Here is a 10,839-nt window from a genome sequence, read left to right on the forward strand (position 1 = left end):
GCTTGCGAGAACCTTGTAAATGTTCCGCATAGTGGGGGCGCCATAACTGACTTTGCGGTGTTTGTAACCCAAGGTGTCCGTGGGGAAGTGCCAGCTAAGGCCCTGAGTTGGCTCAGAGGTGTCTGATTTGTCTTGAGTGAGCCAAAGTTCTGCACTTGTGGATCTGAGGTCTTCAGGTAGGTGGCCAATGGTGCTGGGTTCATTACTGGCCCACTGGCGTAGGACAAATCCCGCAGAGGACAGGAGGGCTCTTAGCCTGTCCACTAGGTCCCGGGCTTCTTCAGGGGTTGGCACACTCTGGAGAAGGTTATCCACATAGAAACACCGTCCCACCGAGTGACGTAGTGGATCATCCCCCTCGGTGTGATCCCTGGTGTGGCGCTGCAGAGCGAAGGTTGCACAGCATGGGCTGCAGGTTGTACCGAAGGGGAGGACCTGCCATTCATAGACAGCCACGGGTGCCTCAGGGTGCAGATCCCGCCACACGAACCGCAGGAGGGAACAATCCTCTGGAAGAAGGCGAATCTGGTGGAACATACCTTTAATGTCACCACTAATGGCTACGGCATGCTCTCGAAAGCGAAGAAGGACACCAAGGAGCGATGCGCTCAGGGTAGGCCCAGGTAGAAGATGTTCGTTGAGGACTTGACCTTGGAACTGGAACGAACAGTTAAACACAAGGCGATCTTTGCCATTGTGGCTAACAAGGTGGTGAGGGATATACCATGACTCATCTGCTTGAGCAACCACAGAGGGGGACACCTTCACCACCGAACCGGCCTGGACCAACTTCTCTATTTCCGCTCTGTAGATCTTAGCTCGTCCTGGATCTTTCTGGAGCCTTCTCTCCACACTTCTCAAACTAGGAATAACTGCGTTAGGGCTAGCTTTAAGGCGTGGCATGTTCTGGCGGCGGAGGAGGGGGGTGGCATAGCGTTGGATGCCCTCGACTTCTACACGGACCGTCTTCTGCTCTAGCAGGCTAACTGCATAATTGTCTTCTCTTGAACGGGTAACCACCTTGCCTTCCGGCACTGGGACGACATCTACCTGCCATAACTTCTCTACATGTTTGAGTAGCTCACTCACCTGGGGAGGAATGGCGGTCGTGAAGAGGCACTGTTGTGGCAGCGAGGATGAACCGATAAGGCTGGAGGGACCCTGTAGTGTCCACCCTAACCTGGTGCGCATAGCAGCGGGACCACCCGGTGGACCAAGACGGACAGCTTCAGTTGGAGTGATGAGCTGTGGATGGTCACTGCCAATGAGAAGGAGAGGTTTGACCTTCTTGAAGGACTGGAGAGGCAGGCCTCTGAGGTGTCTGTACTTCCGCTGCAAGGACTCCACAGGGTAGCTGTGCTCTGCTAGGTCGATGCGGGTGGCGGTGAAGGCATTATGGACCTTATACTGCTGCTTAGGTTTGCCACCAGGGGAGATCTCGAAGGAGACACACGACCCATGTAAAGTCTGCACATCTTGCCTTATAGTGCGCAACGGAAGTGTCTCTGGGGTGCCTTGAAGGTCAAGCTTCTGGGCAGCGGCGGGTAGCAGCATAGTCCTCTCTGACCCATCATCCAAAACCGCATGAGTGCTCAGAGTCTTGCCATTATGGTGAAGGATGACTGGGACAACCTTTAACAGGACTTGGCCGCTCTCTATAGGACGATCGAGGTACAGGACGCCCGTAGGATTCTCACCTTCTCGTGGGGGAACAGACGCTGGGCCAGGGGTCTTTAGGGGCTTAGAATTCACGTCGTGAAGGACCTGCAGATGGCGACCCTGACACAGGCTGCAGGGTTTCTTGAGGGTGCACTGGGCTGCCTGATGGGAACGAGCGCAACGCCAGCACCTCTTGTTGGTCTTTATCCAGTCTGTGAGCTGTTCGCGACTCAGCTTAACGACCTCTGGACACTGACTCAGGTGATGGGCACGGTTATCGCAAAAGGCACAGTAGGGCTGCTGCCTAGCTTTGTTTGGAGTGGTACCTAGTGACCTGGGTGAGGTCTCTGCACCGTGAAGAACCGTAACAGGGCGCCTACTTGGTCTGACGTCAGGCTTCTCTCTGGTGATCGTTGGAGTGGGCAAACCGTCATAGCCCTGGCACCAAGATTCGTACTTTAACCAGGTAGCCAGGTCGTCCAGGGTGTAAGCCTGACCAGAATGGTTGTACATGCACCGACGGAAATCAGCTCTTTGCTCTGAAGGAAGCTTACCAAGGAGTCAAGCCACATGGGAGCCACACTGGAGTTCGACCTCCCCATCAGGGCCTAAAGTCTTCAGCATGCCCACGAGCGACTGGATGTGGAGAGAGAATCGCTCAAATGCGGCTGCATCCCCTTGGCGGATGTCAGGTGAGTCCATGACAGCAGCAATTCTTCTCAGGGCAAGCTGGTGGGGCTGCCCAAGCCGGTCGTTAAGAGCATTCATGGTGTCACTGAAGGGCGTGGCAGAGTGGAGGTAAGCGTCCGCTATCAACTTTGCTTCCTCCAGGTGTAGGTGATCTAACAAGACTTGGTACCTGAAGAGCTCTGAACTCTCCGGGGCAGTAAGTTCTCTAGCGCCATCTTCAGACGAGCGAATTCCCCAGGATCTCGGACGTGTGAGCTTGGGAATGCTCGGACGAGGCCCCTGTAGGTCATATCCGGGGCCGCTGCTAAGCCGGAGGGTCTATGCATCTGGGAGGCTGAGAAAGGAGTGGGTGGGGACGGAGTCGGAGCTGGCAGTGGTTTCAATGGAGGGGGGTGTGCTCTCGGAGGCGGCGCTGGAGGGTGAGTGGGCCTCGGCTGAGGAGACGTGAACCTCGGCCTAGATTCAGGTGGGGGATGATCTGGCCCTCCTGTGCAGTCATAGACTCCCTCTTCAGAGCCTGGAGCTCTTTCATCATCGTGTCGATGCGGTCTGTGACTGGGCTCTGACTGGAGACAGGTTCCTCCTTGAACACAACCGGAGGAGGTGGTGGAGGCCAGTCCTCTTCCTCCTCAGCAGGGGTGGCCGGAGATGAACAGCAGGGCCTCTGGGCGGTGGACTGAGCTGCAGACTCTCTGCACGGTCCAGCAGCTGCAGCAAACTAGCATGAATGGCCTGGAAATCAGCTAGCCCCGCTCTCATCTGGTCATGGGACTGCTGGAACAGGAACCTCTCATGTTGCATATCTGCTAACTCTGCCCTCAATGGGGTGACATGGCCGTGTGGGCGGTCATCAGGGGTGTCAGACGGAGGATGGTGGGGAGAACGGTGTCGCCTCCTGTCTCACTTTCTTCCTGGTAACCTGCACCAAGCCCGGGGAAGTCAGTCTCATAAGCTTCATAGCGGAGGGGACGACGTACATTACGCCGCGGGCGCGCACCAAGGGCTGAGAAGTTCTGAATATCATCCATCTTGTTAGGGTAGAAGCAGCTTACATCCGGCTCGAAGGACCACTAATGTTGGGTAGATAACCGGAATGGGAGGACTGTAAGGTGTTGATTCGGGTTTGCAGCCACCACTCCCGGAGTGTCGGCCAGAACACTACTCTAGGCCCGGATGGATATTCAGGAAGGAGACAATGAAGACACTGAGGATGGTTTAGACGCTTGTATTGCCTTCACACGGTCAGAGGTAACAGGCTTGTCAGAGGAGCAGGTGTTACATACAAGTTTAGGTGCATCGGTGTGGATATGAGCGGGTGTGTGTGTGTGTGTGTGTGTGGTCTCTGAAATGAACAGAAAGAAAATAGTACATCACTGAAATGTTCACAATAGTAACTCAGAGTACAACAGAAACACAGGTGGGAAATAAACTAACATCCCCTTTGCTACCATAAGCCATCTATTGCCCACATCTCACATATAAACCCACCGAGCTAACCCAGCACACAGTTATCCCCAATCACACGGCAGGAGAGCTAGCCTAGCTTAGCTTAGCTTCGCTTAGCACTCGCTAGCGACATAGACAGAAGCATAGTCATTTCCCCTCTAACTTCGATTACAGTCACAAATGCATCTTATCCCCACATCCTCACACATCACAGACTTACGTTGCTCAGTAACGCACACTTCTCACGAAATGACCACTTCTCCGCCGGTAATCGGGAGTGGAAACGCTCATATATCTCACCCACGTATCTCCCTGCCCGAATCCTCTCCCATACAAAGCGGTGGGGTGACCTCTACTGGCCACTCTAAGAAACTACAGGTGAACAACTGAACAGAATAAAACTCACAACTACGAGGCCTTTTGTACAATAACATCTTTAGCTAGCAGGTAGAACTGGGTTAATTTACTGTCATTTTCTTTGGCAAACATAATTAAAAGTTAATTACAAAACTCTTACTGCCTATATTCTACTCAATAAAGTTAATCTTATCTTATTCTGTTTTCATTGCGCCATTCTCTCTATACAGTTTTTGAATTTACATACTATAATGCACACAACAGTTTTTTTCTGTGCTTCTGCAACCTTTTCTTAGGTTTTCCTATAAGGTATTTGTAATTAATAAAAAAAAAATTATTTTTTGGCTTTAGTGGATTCCCGCTCTACCCAGTAAACAAAATGGCTGAACAGTATCTTAAATGTTTGATCATGAGCTAGTCATACCCTGTCACCTAATATACATGTGCAGTGTAGCAAGCTCACCTTATAGGGGTGTAAAACATGAGGCGTATGAGGTGATTGTTTAAATTACAGGAGTAAATGCCTGCAGCTGAAACGGTTTTCTGATCTGAACGTGAACCTACTGGTCACGTTTACGGTAATGTTACCAGATATGCATTGTACTATAGGAAAACGGTGGTGGATCAGTGTGCAAAAAGCCCCCAAAAGAAACACACAGCTTCTTTAGCTCAAACACTGTCTGATCACTCTCTTAGATACTGTGCTGTTCCATCTAGTTATTGGTTACTGAGAAATGTTTGGTTATTAATTTATTAAGAGAGTGCAGCTGTTCAGATCAGATGGTGAAGTAGGAAAATGCAGAACATGTTGCTATAGCTGAATGCTGTGTAAAATACTAGTAATAAATCTAACTCCCATTTATGGCTTTTACTACTGTGGGGCTAAATAAAAAATTACAGACATAATGAAATCTGCTACAATTACAAAGCTTAAGTTTAAAACAATTATTATTTATTAAGCATTTTTTTGCTCTTTTTTTATTTTTTTTGCTAATAATGGACTCAATTTTATTATCAAGTTCAAAAACCTATTAAAATTTTAAACCATTAAATCCAGGAAATTAGATGCTCGTAAATGTACGAGACCCTCTTTATGGCTAGTATCCCCAAATATCTAATCCTTTCTAAAAGTACACAAACTTTGTTCTTTTCAATTAAATAGTGCATGTTTAATGTATTCTTGAGGAGGTAAAAATTCCACTAAATTAGTTTTTGCATATTTTTAAGTATAATCAAATTTTTATAGTTTGCGAGTACTTTTAATTTGGAGATTTTGGCACTTGTTTTGAAGTTTGGATAGTGCTTTATAGTAATTTGTAAATGTTTTGAAGTCATCTGGCTTCTTAATAATTTAATAAAACATTAACAAGCCATGTAATAATTTGAAAACCACTAGGGACCACATTACTATGTCACCAATTTTTTACTTAAAGGAAATTTAGGATTTGTCTGTCAAGTCATTTGTTCTGGCATAAGTCACTGTTTTGATATATCTTCCTGTGACTTTAAAGTCTGTCAGCTAGTTAGATATATTTTTGCACTGCTAGTGTTTGCTGCTTGAATTAGTCAGTTTACCATATAAACACATGCAGTGCCTTTCAGACTTTTAACTACACTGTTCATTTTGTGCATTAGTAAGAGAATCTCATGCACTTTCTTTCATTTCCTTATCACATTTAGATTCTTCAAGATCAGAAACACCATCTTTTACATGTAAGTAACTTTCATATTATTTGTATTACTTATTAGCCATATCCAATAACTTGCACAGATTATTTTGAAAAGTGATGGTCTTTGGGGCATCCTTGAAAGGAGTGCATTACTTCATTTTTTTTTTTTTTTTACTGGTAATCAGTGTATATATATTTATTTAGGCACAGGAGGCAATGATCAATTTTAAAATTTAACATTTATTTAAATTTCCATCTTTTATGCTAACAATAATGCCAACAGTGTTCTCTTCACTTGTCCCACAACTCTGACAGTTTTGGTCCTCTGCTCCCCTCACAATTGGCTGATTTCCATCAGAGCTGCTACTGCAAACTGCATTAAACTGATTTTACATTGCCTTGTTATTCTAATCTTTATGTGCGTTTTGGACTCCAAACATTCACACCTGCTGTTAGTAACCAGAGCTCACAAGAGTGTAAGGAGTGTAGTTCAATAAAGTGATCATTGTGTTCACTAGCTGATTTCAATAAACCGGTAACTTATCAAATCTATATTTTATAGGAAGTACATTACTGATAAAAGTGGTAATAAACACGGTAACCAATAAAAATTTAAATTTCCTGTTATAAAAAAAAAATACTGCAGTGAGCTCGGTTTTCTAACAGCAAGTGTGAACATCTACAGTCTTTAAGCTCTGGTAAAGATTTAAAAATAAAAGCATTAAATAACATAACATTAAACACTAAATGAGTTTGATGGTGTTGACTGCAGCAGCTCAATGTTAATCAGCTGATGGTGATGGAAGCAGATGAGCGTTTTTCATCATGGTTGTTGGAGTTGTGTGATATGCTGGTATTGATATGATCAAAAATGAACTGAGTTGTTTCCTATTCTATAGAAATTGTACATCTAATTAATAACAAGGATTTCTGCTGTAGTTATTAATTAAAAATTAATTGTTTTATTTTTAAGCAACAACTTTTTAGCATGCAATCAGTCCATGCCGTACAGGACAGATTTGTAAACTGTGCATACAAAAATAGACTATTTTACAAAATTGCTCATTCAACAAATGTAAATCACAGCAGATTTTTTTTGTTGTAGGTGCACTGTCACAACTCGAAATGTGGGGGGAACTCCTCAAAATTGCAGACAGAACAGGAAAATACATGGAAATTACAATTTTCCTTTAAGCACATCAGTAAAGGTCGATCCGGATACTTGATAACTGTTAGTATAGGTATGACATAAATTTGAATCTCCATTATCACAGGTTTTAATTGGGAGGCAACATGCAGATATACAGGAGGACTATAAACAGCAATTCCTATTGCATACAACTCTTTTAGAAAATACTAGTGGTGCAACGGATCACTATGTATAACATAGCTCATCTCTGGACTAAGCTGCACTCTAAATAAAGAAAGCACATTTTGTCAGCATAGAGACAGATAAAGGAAATGTTAGAAGGTTGAAAATAAATCCTCTGTCTAGCTTTTTCTTCGTAATGATAGCCATATTAGGACACATAAAGTCAATGATTATATATCTATATATTTTAGCACAAATGACAATATAAGAAATATCAATTCCAACATTCCCTCCTCTTTGTCGTTTGTGAAAGGCGTTTCCGTTGCAATATGCTCTCAGCTCCTTATCACTTGTACAGAAGATTTTCAGTGCATGCATCATTTTAAACATGTTTCGGCCATGCCATCCACATCACTTTGCTGCAACAGAATATAGTTAGTAAATGTATTAGCAATCATTTTATTTATCATTAATCTTAGAAATGGTAAAATGCAACCTGTGAACAGGTAAAGTAATGTCAACACTACAAGTACAGGGGTTTACACTCTTCATAGATGTCTGCTCCAGTCGTGTAGCATACTCCCTGTTATGATGTAGTTATCAAGTTCAAAATCAGACTGTTCTGTAGTACCATCGTTCCGATGGCTTTCTGGCCTTCTCCAAGGGCTTTTCCTAGGGCCTTTGTCAGGTTTATGTGTCTCAACAACACATAACAGTTGATTTCCACGTGGTCTTGTACCTCTCCCAGGCCGACCCACGGAAACAAGCTTTGACCAAACGTCGCTCCGACTCTCCAAATGAGGAACTGGTACGGCACATCCGTCTGTGCAGTCAGTCCATCTGCACTGCGTCTTCTGCATGTAGTAGGGTGATGTTCCAGTCTTTCCATGAAGAAAACATGAACTGATTGTTTCACAAGAGCGCAGGCCTCCCTCTTTCGGCTGGGTGCCGTTCTCGAACAGGCACTCGCTCTTTTTGGTTTGAATGTCATCCTATACGATGAGTTGAACTTGCATTCATTCGCCTTCAAGATTGACTTGTGGGCACAGGTTGTGTTTGTACGGCAACCCATACACCTGGTTTCATTCTCTGGAGGGCAAAACATGAAGATGGTTTTGCATAGGTGTTGTGTCATTTCTTCTATCGTTGGTGATCCATTATTTATCACACACACAGGCAGCTGGGCTGTGCCCAGCTTCTTTAGCAATATTATGTCCGGCAGTGGGTCTGACACCTGAGGCTGGGCCAGTAAGTCCGTCTCTTCCACACAGTCCATGTTACTGGCCGGGCAGGTGACCAATCCTGTGAGGTTTAAAAGTGTCGAGAAGTTGGCCACCATAGCCAATAGACAAACAGTCTTGTTCTCTGTAATTTTGTATGGCCACAGTCTAGATGTGTGTGCAGACAAAGGCATTTTGACACAGATATAGCAGTTATTTTTATTGTTCAGGTGAGCAGTTAAACTGCCACCAGGAGGTCGTTCAATAGCCATCAGGGTATTGTGTGTGGTTTCCTTGGTCCCTGTTGGGTCTGCGCTTCCACAGGCCCCGCTGGTTTGGAAACTTATTCCCGTTAACGACAAGAAAGCAAGACAATCAGCGATCGATCGATTTTACTTGCTAGCAAGGGGAGCCGGACAGCAGCAGTCCTCTGCCCTCTGTGTCAAACGAGTCCAAAGAACCAGCTTCCCCTGCCGCCTTTTATTCTGTTACACACAGTTTACACAAACAGTTACAGTACACACAAGCACCACCCATTGTAAAACCCCCCTATGGTTAAAAAAAGATAAGGCACCATGTGTATATGTGTGTGCACGTGTAAGCACGTGTGTGTATGCATGTGCGCGAATGTGTCTGTGTATGCATGTGAGTGTGTGTGTGTGTGTGTTTGGGGGTGCGTTTGTGTGACCTCCTGCCCACAAAAGTGTCATAAATGCAGGAAGCTTACAAAACAAGAAAACAGAACCCTCACATAGGATGTCTCTATAATAAAACACTACAGCCTCCCCCACAAACAGACTGGGGAGATGGTCAGAAACAAAGGAATGTCTTTGATCATATAGTTTGAACTAAGAGTTACAAATTTAAGTAACACAATGACAACATTTAACAATTTGACTCCAACAGTCCCACAGGGTCTCCACAGTTGTCCATGACAACGTTAGGGCCATTACACCGAACAAAGTAGACAACACTTTACCAGCCATTCTAATGAGTACCTGTGGCTCAGCTGTTTTGAGAGGCCCTGAAGGCTTTCCCCCCCCTTTGTTCCCAGTCTTCCTGTCACTTACTCCGAGCTGGCCTGGATGTGTGTCACCTTTTTGCAATGGCTTTGGTGTATCCAGGTGGGTCGTTCTGCGATTTTTACAGCTGTTGGTGTTGTCAGCAGAGTCTGGTATGGTCCGTCCCCCACCTTGGTTTCGACCAGCACTTTCTTCTTTATGACTTTTATTAGCACCCAGACTCCTGGCTTCAGGCATTCTTCCTGTAGGGAAACAGAATCACCTGGCAGATTATTTGCACTCATGACTTCTTTGCTTTTCAGCTCTTGGGTCTCAAGTTTCCCTGAGCATACATGCTCTACAAAAAAGTTTTGAGAGGGTGTTGAACCTTAATGTGCGGAGGTGTTATCCCACTGCTGCTATCTCCCCCCTGTTGAGACAGAGCGTGGCCCATGGCTCAAAAACTGCAGCAGTTTCATACAGGTGTTTTCAGAGAGATAGTATACATTAACTCGCAAGCATCCCCCTTCTGTTTTTACTCTTTCTGGTCTCTCAGGAGGACTTCCTCTTTTGCACTTCAACAGTGACATGTGTGTTTCCTGTCTGAGCTAAATGTGTCAGCAAGAGAAATGGTTTGCACTAATATCTGTTAGTGAACAAAAGTGTCGTTCAGTGACCTGTTATACAATAAGTCATTTTAGTGTCAATGATGCATGAAACTAATAGTTTTAGAAATAAAATAACATCAAATACTTGCAAAACACTTCATGCAATTACAAAACACAAACATCAGTTAATCATTCTTCCTTTTACAGTATAAAACCCCCAGCATGGGTCAGTTAATGACACTTCAGAGTTAAGTAAAGCACTAAGTGAACTAAGACTAAACACTTCACACCGGCAGATACAAAAAGAATGTGGTTTGTGCGTAAATAAATACTGAACGAATATAAAGAGTTATATTCATATATATTTTGTACGGAGTCTCCCAGCCCATGCATGTAACGTTGCTGAATTGCAGAGCTCCTTCAGAGACGGACTGCAGCATCCTAAATGCCTGTTTCCACAGGTTCTTCCTCCCTGCATCTGTCAGACTGTAAAATCAAAACTGCTCCTTACAAACAGATGTTTACATCAGCGCTGTAATTTGCACTAATCAACCAAACAACTACAACTGTTATTACTTGGCCACTATTCTTCTCCGTGTATATATATAAAAAGACCTGTACTTTAATCTTAATAACTTTACAGTACTCTGTTTGTGTAACTATTGTCTATGATGTTAATGTTTTCTGCAAAAATTGCGTGTGTTTCAGTGCTGTTTGTATATGTGCTTTTCTTCTGCTGCTGTTACAACCAAATTTCCCCTGTGGGACAATTAAAGGATTGTTCTATTCTATTCACATATGGAGAAATACCATAGTTTCATTTAGCCAGAGTGTCAGACTTTATTTTTTTCGACACCTAAGACAAGAAACTAGTTT

This window comes from Oreochromis aureus, linkage group 11, assembly GCF_013358895.1.
Source record: "Oreochromis aureus strain Israel breed Guangdong linkage group 11, ZZ_aureus, whole genome shotgun sequence".
NCBI lineage: Eukaryota > Metazoa > Chordata > Actinopteri > Cichliformes > Cichlidae > Oreochromis > Oreochromis aureus.